This window comes from Neolamprologus multifasciatus, chromosome 9 (assembly GCF_963576455.1).
Source record: "Neolamprologus multifasciatus chromosome 9, fNeoMul1.2, whole genome shotgun sequence".
Classification (NCBI taxonomy): domain Eukaryota; kingdom Metazoa; phylum Chordata; class Actinopteri; order Cichliformes; family Cichlidae; genus Neolamprologus; species Neolamprologus multifasciatus.
The window spans coordinates 3,865,226-3,879,417 of record NC_140447.1 but is presented as its reverse complement, the minus strand read 5'-3'; the positions used below and the strand labels follow the sequence as shown (position 1 = coordinate 3,879,417).

The 14,192-nt window shown below is 47.8% G+C and overlaps 1 long non-coding RNA gene across 1 annotated transcript; it reads right to left on the bottom strand.

The window, feature by feature from the left end:
- Window positions 1–286: 286 nt before the first annotated feature.
- On the bottom strand, window positions 287–13,258 carry LOC146510832 (uncharacterized). The gene is made up of 2 exons (XR_014876093.1): window positions 13,152–13,258; window positions 287–1,883 (listed from the first exon to the last, which is right to left on the bottom strand). It is a non-coding gene; the product is annotated as an uncharacterized LOC146510832 (long non-coding RNA).
- Window positions 13,259–14,192: the final 934 nt, after the last annotated feature.

Here is a 14,192-nt window from a genome sequence, read left to right as displayed (position 1 = left end):
AATGCTCAATCAACAATCCTTTATTTCCATACAATTTTCACACACTGAGCATAACAACCATCATGATGCATCCATGCAGAGAGGGTCACAGCAAGTCTCAAAATGGCAATGTGTTACACAGCTTTTTATACTTTCCTCTGGCCCCCACCTGGTCGTAAACCTAAACATTCACACTCTCTTATCTGTCGTGGCGCCTAAGTTATGACCTCGGGCTCCCTGTCTTTCTACCCCCTACAAGGGTGGGGGCACAGAATGTTGTCTGCTTTCGCTGTTACGGTCCAAGGTCCTTCACACGCAACCTTCTCAAAGAATGATTTAAGCAGTCTGACATGACAAGAAAACAGTGTAAAACATTCACAGCAGATAAATGGTGGCGCCCACTTGTCTAACAGAACCCAAAGGATGGTCACATTCTTTTAATCCCCAGAGATATACTTGAACTTTTGTCTATCCTACTAACAAAATATACTGAGACATTTGGTCTAACATACTATAAGAATATACTGCGAAGGGGGTCATATTCTTTAACCTAAAAATATAAGGAAACTAAGTTACCTATTTTGCACACATCCTAGACTAAGGAATATATTTATGTTCTACAGCTGTTTAACATAATTCATCTACCTTGACTATGGGTATAAGATAACCTAATTCAAAATACTGATTTCACAATCCCCCTTTGATCTCTCCTTCCGGAGAGATCACTTACAACATGCAATCTAGGGTTACAATATCCACATCGACCTGGTCCTTAGGGCCCTTAGGCTATGGCCTTGTCAATAAGACGAATTACCAGCGCCCTGAGGCAAGGTATGAAACAGCATCCACATGTTGTAAGAACTGCAGTAAAAACAGACAGTGAAACCATAATTGACATGTCCAAACCTTTCCATTGCCCAAAAACAGAAGTCATCCACTCCTTCAACGGGTTTTCAATACCTTAGTGTTCATGCATATTATGGGCCAGAGTTCGCAGCCCCTCCAGAGTTGGTTATCGAGCCGTCTGCACCAGTATTATTAGGAATGAAGGTGCAACACATTTGTCCGAACATAGCACACACGTCCCCTTTCCCGCCAGGACCATGTCAAGCGCCATCCTGTTTTGTACTGCCATCAGATAGGTGGGACCTAATTGCTCTGCTAACCCTTCAACTGCATCACGCATCAAATTGGCAAGCCGGAGAACGTGGTAATGCACATAATTAATTCTATCGACGTTTTTGTTGGGGGTGACAGGTTTAACTTCGGTCACCTCACTGTCCGCTGAAGTAAGAGAAGTTGAATCAGTTCTGGAACTGGGCAATTCACACAATAAGAAAATAATCGTTACCAGGATCACAGTGAGCACGGTTAACATCCCCATCACTCTCCCGTTCTCCCAAAGCTTTATTTTCACATGGTAGTTTCTCACAGCCATTTTAATGTTACCTTATGGATTTTCAATGTTATTCAGAATCAAACCTCTGTCTTAGGAATTTTTAACTTTTATTTCATTGCTGCAGCCACCGATGTTCTCCTGTTGTTGATTCTTCTTACTTCAACCACCAGGGTTAGACTACCTTTCGGTCGTTGCACAGGTCAGGGAATTATTCTTCCCCTTTTTCGCTCAAACCTGTGTTTTTAGGGTCACGGCCGTGTCCCCCTTTTTCCCTAAGAGCCTCTCCGACCTCCTAGGCTCTTCCGCCACCGCACACCGGCTCCAGTGATACCAAGTGTCGCCTTTGCCCCTCAGCTGGACCGCGTGAGAGGTTCGAGTGGTCACCTCGAATGGTCCCGTCCACCTCGGCTCGTCCCACTACCGCTTACGCACCTTCAGCCACACCGACTTCACCTCTGGCGTGGTCACCTCCTTTCCGGTCGGATCTCCCACCTGCGTAGTGAAACTAGAGACAAGAGCCTTTAATGCTTTAAACTGTTTCACATGTTCAGACCCATTTGTTTCCTCTCTTAACTATCTTACACCTGCTGCAGGGCCTGGAAATTGTCTCCCTGTCAGCAGTTCACATGGGGTAAACCCCGGTGCTCTGATTAACTGAGCACCTCACACTCATGAGTGCTATAGGGAGAGCATCAACCCAATTCATGTTTGTCTGTGCACAGATAAATTCATCCACCCTTTTGTCCTATCTAGGTGGAGGTTAACTTTGAGTCGTGGTCAAGTCTTGTCAGCTTTTACCAGTCAGTCAGTTTGTTTTTATTTCCACTCATTCATTCATTCATCCATTCTTTCTTTGCTGATAGTGGAAACCATCGCCGCATTTGATTTCCACCCTCAGCAAAATGACGTCATTTTAAAAAGAAAAACTTTAGGTCGGATTACCTCGCTGAATCCTTTTAGGCAGGGACTCTCATTTTTTAATTGTCCCCAATAAGTGGCTTTCTCCTGAGCCCATTTTAATGTGGAGAAAAATACTTTGCGACTGTTTTCAGTAAGAATGTTTTATAGCGCTTTAAAATTCAATCTCTCAGGCCTGGATTAAAGAGCTGATTTGTTAAATCAGGAACTCACAAAATACCAAAATATCACCACCGGTGGATCACTCCTCTCAGATGTTCTTATTTCAGTGCACTGTAACAAAAGCAAAACAAACGTAACCAATAAAATACTCATATAATAACAAATACTGGGTATTTGTACCCCCCCTCCAAGGGCTGGCTCCAGACAGCCCAAAACAAAAACAGACGACCAACCCAGGGCGGGCGGCGGGGGATCCAGGACGGAGGGACCACAACCAAACAAAAAACAAGCTCCAGTGGGCCAAACGAATCGTCCAAAACACATCACACACTGGAGTTCCCGAACAGGGTCCCAAAACATAGTTCAGGAGGCCGGCCCGGAGGCTGACAACTCGGGTCCAAAAGCCGACCGCGCGGGAGGCAGCGGTGGCGAAGTGGAAACAGTTCAGGCGGCCGACCGTGCGGACAGCAACGGTGGCGACGGGGAAACAGGTCAGGCGGCCGACCGTGCGGACAGCAACGGCGGCGAAACAGGTCAGGCGGCCGACCGTGCGGACAGCAACGGCGGCGAAACAGGTCAGGCGGCCGACCGTGCGGACAGCAACGGCGGCGGCGACACAAGTCCGGAGGCCGGCCGCGCGGAAGGTAGCGGCGGCCTGTGGGAGGTCGTCCATATCGACGATGACGCCCAACAAGCGGCCTGGCAGATGACCGCCGATGTCGAGGCGGCAGTTTGGGACCTGAAGGCGGTGTGGCCTTCGCAGCACCAGACGAGACGGCTGGTGCTGAAGGCTGCAGCTGCAGCTGGCGGCTGGACGGGCTCCTCGGGCCCTCCAGCTGACGAGGCAGAAGACTGGACGGGCTCCTCAGGCCCTCCAGCTGACGAGGCAGGAAGCTGGCTGGTTTCTCCTGAACCTCCAGCTGACTAGTCTTGGGGCTGGACGGGCTCCTCGGGCCCTCCAGCTGACGAGGCAGAAGACTGGACGGGCTCCTCAGGCCCTCCAGCTGACGAGGCAGGAAGCTGGCTGGGTTCTCCTGAACCTCCAGCTGACGAGTCTTGGGGCTGGACGGGCTCCTCGGGCCCTCCAGCTGACGAGTCTTGGGGCTGGACGGGCTGGACGGGCTCCTCGGGCCCTCCAGCGGACGAGACAGGCGGCTGGACGGGCTCCTCGGACCCTCCAGCGGACGGGACAGGCGGCTGGACGGGCTCCTCGGGCCCTCCAGCGGACGGGACAGGAGGCTGGACGGGCTCCTCGGGCCCTCCAGCGGACGGGACAGGAGGCTGGACGGGCTCCTCGGGCCCTCCAGCGGACGGGACAGGAGGCTGGACGGGCTCCTCGGGCCCTCCAGCGGACGAGACAGGAGGCTGGACGGGCTCCTCGGGCCCTCCAGCTGACGAGGCCGGGAGCTGGACGGGCTCCTCGGGCCCTCCAGCTGACGAGGCCGGAAGCTGGACGGGCTCCTCGGGCCCTCCAGCTGACGAGGCCGGAAGCTGGACGGGCTCCTCGGGCCCCCCAGCGAAAACAGTCTCAGAACCAGTGGGCACTGGAGCCCCTGGCACACACAGAACAGAACCAGCAGGTGCGGGGACCTCTGGCAGGGACGGAACAGAACCAGCAGGTGCGGGGACCTCTGGCAGGGACGGAACAGAACCAGCAGGCGCGGGGACCTCTGGCAGGAACAGATCAGAACCAGCAGGCGCACGGGCCTCTGGCGGGAACAGATCAGAACCAGCAGGCGCACGGGCCTCTGGCGGGCACAGATCAGAACCAGCAGGCGCACGGCCTCTGGCAGGAACAGATCAGACTGCAGCTGTGCAGAGCACCGACCCTGCTCAGGCAGCAACAGCCGGGTGCAGTCCTCAGCTGGGTTCTTAGCCTCCAGGGGTCCAGAGTCAGCTGAGGGCTGTAATTTAGCCTCTGGTGAGGCCCTGGAGCAAGTAACAGTCTCTAAACTAGCCAGCTGTTGAGGAACAATTGCCTTTTTAACATGTTTGTCTCTCTGCAAAAAATACGTACTAGAAAAAGAGTCCAAAACGGGAGGCACAGACGCAGCCTCCCGTACAGAGGAAGTCGGTGAAGACGGAGCTGGCATAGATGACTGGGCTAGTGGGGATACCGGGGGCCGAGCTGAATGCTGCTGTGCAGCTAAACGAGCTTGCGGCTTTGCAGCTAAACGAGCTTGCGGCTGTGCAGCTAAACGAGCTAAGGACAGCTGAGCAGGAGAACGAACAGGCAACAAGCAGTTCTCCTTGTCATCTGCTGCACAAAACAAAGCCCCTGAATAAACCGTCCCACAGTCCAAAACAGAAAAAGGGTCCTTCACACTCACCACAGCCTGCAGTGCTATAGTCCTAATATCCGGCTGTGGGGTGACGCGCCGACGGCGCGATCGTCGCCTCCTCCCGGCGGACGGCTCCGGCGGGCCGGGCAAAACCTCCGGCGGGCCGGGCAAAACCTCCGGCGGGCCGGGCAAAACCTCCGGCGGGAGAAGCTGACGTGGCTGTTCCGGGGCGGCCGTAGTCCGCTGCTGCTGGACAAAGTCTGTGGATTCCCGAGCTTGGCCACCTCCCGGGCTTTACGCAGGTTGCGAATTAAGTCCGAAAATCCCCTGACCTGGTGGAGATAGGGATTTCCATCCAGAATAGCCTCAATGGCATTTATCCCCACAACCTTCGCTTGTGCGTTGGAGGTGTGGGTTACCCAGTCCACCAGGCGTTGGATGCATGCGAGGTCGCTCTCCCCAGACAAAGCTGCTGGATCCATCTTGTGGTCGGCTCGTACTGTCACGGCTGGCGGGGTGAGCCGTGTGGTGTGGAGGAAACGGAGGACCCAAAATGCAGACAGCCGATAAGATGATAAGAGTGAGGGTTTAATTTACAGTGTACAAATAACAGAACTGAGGGCAGGACAGAACATAAACGTAAACTGGGTGAGCTAAATAACAAACCGGATCATACAAATGGGGTGGGAGGCAGAGAGACACAGACGAGGAACAGACACCATGAAACACAGACGAGCCGACAATGAACACAGACCGACACCCACTATATATACACACACACGGTAATCGGGTAATGGCAGACAGGCGGGGACACAGCTGGAACCAATGGACATAACGAGACACAACCCTACAAAGTAAAACAGGAAACACACAGACTGTTTTACATAACAACGCGGGGACATGAACAAAGCACCGAGGACAGACACAGGTAGGGCTGAATATACACCAAACTCCAGAAAACACAAAACTCTGGGTCAAAATGACCCAGTACCATGACACAAATTCTGTATTTGGACGTTTGTGTGCAGCATTTTGCATATCAGCATAGCATTTGTTAGTAAAGCATTCTTCATTGCAGCAGTGTGTGTGTATCACTCTTCATTGCACAAACATGTGTATGTGAGTGTGTGTGTGTGTGGATCACTTCTCAGTGAATTGAATCAGCATTTCGATTTGTGTGCATGTGTGTATCATTTCTCAGTCAATCAACGAGTGGATATGTGTTCGTATGTGTGTTTCTCTTAATTCTGAGTCAGTGTATGTAGATGTGTGTGTTTTTGTGTGTTTGTGTTCATCACTTTCCTGTTCTGATGTTCTGGGTAAACCAGGACCTGAAGCGTGCTCTGGGGTCCTGCCTCCCCCTTTCCAGTCCGTTTGCATCCCTTGGTGCTGCTGCCCAAAGTTCTATCCATACTGGTTCTGGCCCCAATTGAGGCAGTCCTTTTCTCCAGTGTCCTGCATCTTCTCCTTGTCCAGCTCCTCCTGAGCCATGCTCAGTTTCTGCTCTGATGTCTTGAGCTCTCACTGAGGGCAGAAACCTTAGAGTCTTTTCCGTACACGTCAGATTGAAGTTTATTGATGTTTTCCTTGCTTTGCTCCACGGCCTTCTGCAGCTCTGCTGTTCGGCTCTTCTCAGAGGTCAGCTCCTGGCTGAGCCCCGACACCTGTGCCTTCAGCTTATGTTCTTCTGCTGCTTTTGTCCAATCTGAGGTGCCTCCTGACCTCAGTTACTCCTCGTGTCTCTGGCACGCCCTTTTTGCTGCACGATCATCCGTATTGGTCCGTCACTGTCCTGCACAGTTTTAATGCAGAGTTGTTAAGGTCAGCATTCTTTTGCTCGGCCTCACTTTTCATCCGGGCTTAATAGGCGTCTCGTCACAGCTCTGTCAGCTGAAGCCGTCTGGAAATCTCCCCCGTGTAGTGAAACGGGCCTTGGATTTAACGTTCTCCGTCTCCGCTGCATGAGATCTTTTTCCTGCAGCAGTGTTGACATTCTCAGGCTGTTGTTGTGAGTCCAGCTGCTGTAGCATTTAGTCAGGGTCACATCAAAGATGGTAGAAGGGAGAGCAAAGATGGTAGAGGGGAGAGCAGGAGTCCAGGTCAGCCTCGGCTTTCCGGGCCGACAAAGCAGCCTGTAATTAAGCATAAAAAGAAAAAACAAAAACAAAACAAAAACAGACGAACAGGAAAATGATGTTGTTTTGGCTGTCAAAGGAGCTTGCAAAGAAAAGCGTCTGGACTTCTTTAAGTTACTTCAAGACGTTTCACCTCTCATCCGAGAGGCTTCTTCAGTTCTAAGGTCAAATGGTGGAGAGTCCCAGATATAACCTGGTGGGAGTGTCCCCCACAGAGGGACAAAAGGACCCCCTGATGATCCTCTAATCGCCTGAGCCAAGGTGTGGAACTGGGTGTGGGTCCCAATCAGCCAGAGTTTCGGGTGAGTTCATTGTGAAACCTGGCCCCACCTTATCATGCGAATTCCTGAGGTCAGATGGCCCAGGGTGTGAGTGGGCCTTAAGGCGTCTGGGAAGGGATCTCAAAACTGGATTATAGATGGCAGAGAGTTGGTGTCGTAAACCACCGCCTCTGTTCAAAGATGGTCGCTCACAGTGGACATAGATGGCTTCTTTCACTCCTCTTTCAAACCATCTGTCCTCTCTGTCCAAAATGTGAACATTGGCATCCTCGAAAGAGTGTCCTTTATCCTTAAGATGCAGATGGACAGCTGAATCTTGTCCTGTGGAGGTGGCTCTTCTGTGTTGTGCCATGCGCTTGTGCAGTGGCTGTTTGGTCTCTCCAATGTAGAGGTCTGGGCATTCCTCGCTGCACTGTACAGCATACACCACATTGTTAAGTCCACCTTCGCATGATAAGGTGGGGCCAGGTTTCACAATGAACTCACCCGAAACTCTGGCTGATTGGGACCCACACCCAGTTCCACACCTTGGCTCAGGCGATTAGAGGATCATCAGGGGGTCCTTTTGTCCCTCTGTGGGGGGACACTCCCACCAGGTTATATCTGGGACTCTCCACCATTTGACCTTAGAACTGAAGAAGCCTCTCGGATGAGAGGTGAAACGTCTTGAAGTAACTTAAAGAAGTCCAGACGCTTTTCTTTGCAAGCTCCTTTGACTACGATGACCTGGATGACTGAGAACCTTCACAGACATATTGCCGTACATTTTGGGAGGAACACCCTTCAACTGGTGCGGGAGTATGAAAGGGAATCAAGGAAACTAGCGGATTATAGGAACCATCTCCGTTTCAACCTAAGATGCAGACAAACCAGAGTTGTTCCTAAGAGCCTGCGCCTTGGATCCACTGTCAGGGGATACAGAGCAGACTTGATTCTACAGAGAGCGCAAAATCACCTTTTAAGTGAAAGGATAAGACAGGTCCATTTCACTATAGATGCCCTCCAGATCAAGATCAGCCAGACTCTGCAGGAACTGGAAACCCTTCTACCCTCTCCAATCTTAGAAGAGGTTTACAAGTTTGTGGACAAGGCTCAGCGGGCCCAACACTCGAAAGGAAAAGAAAGACAACGCAGGAAATTTCACACCTTGCTTTCAAAAACTCACACTCCTCATTCTGAATCTGAACCTACACAACCCATAGAAGAAAACACACCTGAAGACAGTCAGGAGAAATGGGTTAAGAACTTTTCAGACAGGAATCTCACTGAACCTGAAAAGAGAGTATTAGCCAAAGGTCTCAATTTTGCCATTTCTCCACAACAGTTGCCCATAGTGGACCTCATCACAGCCACAGAATCTGCCATACGGATTAATAAATTATCACAGACAGAAGCAGAACAAATCAGGATGAAAGTCTCAGCCACCCTCTCCAGTGCCAAAGTCCCTCCGTCCAACCTCACAATACAGGAAAAGAAGGCTGTCGCTTCCCTGAGCAAAGACCACAACATCACTGTTTTACCAGCGGATAAGGGAAGATGCACGGTGGTCCTAAACACTACAGATTACCATACAAAGATCACTACTCTCCTCAGTGACAACAATACCTACGAAGCCTTAAAGCGAGACCCCACAAGCAGCTACAAAAAGAAAGTTATAGCTTGCCTTCAAGACTTGGAAAAGGACAAAATCATTGACCGCCTTACTTATCACCGCCTTTACCCAGGGGATGCCATACCCTGCATTTACGGACTTCCAAAAATCCACAAGGAAGCTGTCCCACTCAGACCCACATCAAGAACTCCACCGACTTCACTGACAAGGTCCAGAAACTTACCCTGGATTCAGATGAAACCATGGTGTCCTTTGATGTAGTCTCTCTCTTCACGTGCATACCCACCACGGAGGCAGTGGAGACTGTCAGAAAACGACTACAAGAAGACAACTCCTTGGAAGACAGGACCAACTTCACACCCGATCAGATTTGCACACTGTTAGACCTCTGCCTCACCACTACATATTTCAAATACAACGAAGGCTATTACAGACAAAAACATGGCTGTGCCATGGGCTCCCCCGTGTCACCTATTGTAGCCAACCTTTACATGGAGGAAGTGGAAAGAAAGGCTCTTGGCTCTTTCAAAGGAAGAGTACCCAGCCACTGGTACAGATATGTAGACGACACCTGGGTCAAAATCAAGACACAAGAAGTGGAATCCTTCACTGCACACATCAACGCTGTGGATAAAAACATCAAGTTCACCAGGGAAGACACAAGGGATGACTGTTTGCCTTTCCTGGACTGCGCTGTGCACATAGAAGAGAATGGCAACCTCAACATCGAAGTTTACCGGAAGCCCACACACACGGACCAGTACCTCCTGTTTGACTCCCACCACCCTCTGGAACACAAACTTGGAGTAATTAGGACCCTACACCACCGGGCAGAATATGTTCCCTCTAAGCCTGAAGGGAAAAAGAAGGAACACACACATGTAAAGGTTCTCAGTCATCCAGGTCATCGTAGTCAAAGGAGCTTGCAAAGAAAAGCGTCTGGACTTCTTTAAGTTCTTTAAGTTACTTTTAATGACGTTTCTATCCTAAATGGGCGTTCTTAAAGTCAGCAAAGAGGCACAGAAAAGAAGATCAGACACCAGCGAGGGAGGATAAGAAGGACAGACGCAACAACATTGTCATCCCCTATGTAGCCGGTGTATCAGAGAAACTCAGGAGGGTTTTCTCCAAGCATGACATCCCGGTGTACTTCAGACCCAGCAACACACTCAGACAAAAACTGGTTCACCCGAAAGACAAAACGCCAAAACACAGACTTAACAATGTGGTGTATGCTGTACAGTGCAGCGAGGAATGCCCAGACCTCTACATTGGAGAGACCAAACAGCCACTTCACAAGCGCATGGCACAACACAGAAGAGCCACCCAACAGGACAAGATTCAGCTGTCCATCTGCATCTTAAGGATAAAGGACACTCTTTCGAGGATGCCAATGTTCACATTTTGGACAGAGAGGACAGATGGTTTGAAAGAGGAGTGAAAGAAGCCATCTATGTCCACTGTGAGCGACCATCTTTGAACAGAGGCGGTGGTTTACGACACCAACTCTCTGCCATCTATAATCCAGTTTTGAGATCCCTTCCCAGACGCCTTAACGCCCACTCACACCCTGGGCCATCTGACCTCAGGAATTCGCATGATAAGGTGGGGCCAGGTTTCACAATGAACTCACCCGAAACTCTGGCTGATTGGGACCCACGCCAGACATATTGTTTTGGCTGTGTTATTCAGAGAGGGGCCAGGCCCTGTGTCAGCCTTCTCCCCCCCTTTTTTTGTTTTTTCTCACAATATAATCAAGTCATAACCCACCAAGTTGACAGGACAACACAGGTACACGTTAGAATTCTTAAGATCATGTTTAATAATTCAAAAAAGGAATTTTATTTCATTCAATAATCACTTGTATTAATCAATCAGAAGAAAACATGTCACAATTTGACTCTTTTAACCACTAAATTTATTATTTCATCACTGGTTTTGTCATACCAGTGTCTGTCTTTTTGAAGTCAAGTTGTTGTCCTGCAACCCAGAGAGTTTATTTGTTAGTAGTGGATAAACTTTATCATTTAACAAGATGTGTATGTTAAGTTTCGCTGCTTTAACCTTGCTGGAAAATCTTCACGTGTTCATGAGTGTAAGCTGTTTCTTCATTGCGTGAGTGTGCGTTTGTAGGTGGGTTATTTTAACTTTTTCTCCAACAAGGCATTTCTCTAATTGTGTGTGTTTTTAATTTTGTTTCCCAAATTTTGATTTCCCACCTTAAATAACAGCATTCCATGTCTTCAGCCAGGAATTAGAGCTTGCTTGTGAGATTCAGGGACACATGGTGCCAAAAACAATTCAGTGAAAAACTTGCCTGAACATTTCCAGTAATGGTAACCGATAACTGGAGGAGAAGATGTCCTTTAAGCTTCTTTTCAGGGTGAGGACAACGTAAGAGGTCAAGCTGTAAAATTTTGAGCCAGAGCTTGGCCTGTCTGTCGTCCCAATTTTGTTAGTCTATCCTTTTGCTGCTGTACTCAGGTTTCCAGGTTGAGAGAAATCCACCTGTATTAAGAGACTAAAACATTCATTTACTATTTTTCTTAAAACATCCATTTGGTTCATCTGCCTAGATTTTACTCTCTCTCTCTCGGTGCATAGTTCACACAGTCAGGCAGTTGCCTTTTATGGGCATGCAGATTTCCGGTCACCGACACTTACCCCCAGCAGCCGCCAAGCCATCTCTCCTATATCAAAACCCAGCCAAACATCAAACATTCACCGGAGTCATTCAAAAACTGTCTTTATAATATTATACTCAACAAAATCAGGCATTTATCATTGTTTGCAAATCATACTTATAAAACTCAATAACACACTAAACAGGAAGTCCTCTGTGGGCTTCACAGCAGCCACTTCATTTGCATGTTCACACACCGTCTAAACTAGCTCGCAGCGCACTGTCGTCACACACAGCCTCGTTTCACACTCAACTCTCTATTATATTACAAAGACGTCTTATATTTACAATCACTCCTTCTTTATCACACAACTCCTTACTCTCCTTTGCCACAGCTGCAACCTCTAATTTTTTCTCTGGCGCACTCCCAGGTCGCATGACCTGCAGCGCCCTCAACAACTCTTCTCTCTGCTTCTCAAAAGTTTTCCACTCACCCTGCACACCCCCTTTTCTATGTTAGACTTAGAACCCAACATTTTCACACCACTACACACCTTTAAATCCTCCAAATGATTTCACAGTTTCCAACAATTCACGACACAGCCTCTTGCCGCAATTTCTGCACAACACAAACACTTTTAGACACAAATTATTCTGTTACTTTAATTGACTCCCGTACTTCTGACGAGACGCCGACTCTAACGGCGCTTTCACACAAACTGCACACCTCCTACTCTCTTTCTGTCTCTTTTTTTTTTTTAACACCACAGAGTAATACACCCAATTCAGCCCGTCTATCTCTATGTGGCTCCAAATACCCTCTTTATTTAATTTAACACTCGTCAGGGGACAGGCAAACAACAATTTCAACCACTGAAACGAGGAATACAACCTTTTTCAACCTTTTAACCTTATTTAACCTTATTTCTCTGACTATTCTTAGAACTCAACCTTTGTTCGCAAAATGTGTCTTGTTCTATGTTCTCATCCAGAATAAAACGTAAACCGTGATTACACAGACGTTTTCAATATTATTCTGTAGCTATGCGGGAGTCCTCAGTTCCCAAGTCACCACCTCGGCTAACCAGACGCCGCTGGGCCTGACTGCGCGTCCACAGGCAGGGGGGTTGCCACACCATGAACAAAACCAATTTCCACAGGTCCACTAGGCATCAACCTTTGATCCTAAAATGTGTCTTTGCTCTAATGTCCTCCCATTCACACATTAACCGTCACTGTCACCGTGTTTATATTTCACACAAAAACACAGCAAGCGCGTCTCATCAGCAGTAATACACAGAAACACAGCAAGCGCGTCTCACCAGCAGAAACACACACAGAAACCTCTGAGCTCACCTTTGAAAATGCAAACGCACCATAAGCTAGACTCTATTTCACCTCTATTTCATATTCTACACTTTGGCCGCGTTTTGGAAGCTTTTCCCCATTTCTTGCAACAGAAGCCAGTCATAGACAAAATTAATTATGTAGGGTAAAAGTGGGCTGCACTCTAGTCTCAACGTAGAATATGATTAGTATCTTGCTAGAGCCAGTTCCTATAACACACTGGAATTCTAGTCTCAACGTAGAATATTATTAGTATCTTGCTAGAAAATTCCTATAACACTTGAATTCAGCCTCAACTTATGTTGTTACGTTGTTACAATTTAATGTGAAAATACGTGTAACTCAGCGAACAGATTAATTTGGAAAGCCCAATATGCACATTTGGTATTCATAATACAACAGGCTGTGCTTACCTTTTTATGTTTGGACCGGTCCTCCGTTCGCTTTGTCGCACGATCTCACCACAGACCAAATCTGCCCCTCCTCAGCACACCAAAAGATCCGGGTCACCGGCACCAAGCATCTGCTGTCATGTCAATATAGACCAACAACTTCTGAAGAGAGGCAGTGCCAACAAAGGAAGCACTGATAAACGGAGCAAGTCAAACCACAACTTTAAATGATTATTTTCCAAAATTAATCTTTTTTATATCTCAAACACAAATCAGAATTTTTAATACCTACAGCAACTTTGTTAAAATCTAAAAGATTTTAAAGATCTTATTTTTTCATAAATTTCAGGTCAGGATTTTCAGTAAGCTGCAGGAACCCTGTTCAGTGTGAGAACAGCCAAGTCTCCTCCTCTGATAAACCTCCATATGTGTAACTGAGAACATTTGTCACTTCAGTCTTTGGTTTGATATACAGGAAATGACATCATGGATCACACTTGTAGTCATTAAACTATTTCTTTATTTAACATTTTAAATTTTGGTTTAACTGTTAAAGGATTTCATAACACAAACAACCTGAACAAAAAAAAACCCCAACAAAAAATATCTGCAGAACACATGGATCAAAATACATTCAATAAAAACATAATAAGAGGAAACAGATTTTTTGATTCAACTACAGTAGAACAGTTTAGGAAGCTTAAAATGTAACGAGGCACATTTTCATTCATAGCTGCCTCATCAGATGTTTACAGGAGATTCCACCTGAACTCTGTGGAGCCTGATCTCAAGGGTTTAAGTCTGACCCTGAAACCAGAAGAGGATCTTTCTGTCTCTGCAGATTCACCGTGATCCAGAGATGGGAATGATTTCACTCCTGGATGATCACACTGATGTTTGCATAGAGCAGACAATGAGGTGAATGTTTTGGCACATTGGTAACAGTGAAACAGTTTATTAGTAACGTGGGATCGTTTGTGTTCGGAGTATGAACTGCAATTCCTGAAGCTCTTGTCACACCGGTCACAGCTGTAGTTTCATTCCATGTGTGTACGTTCATGA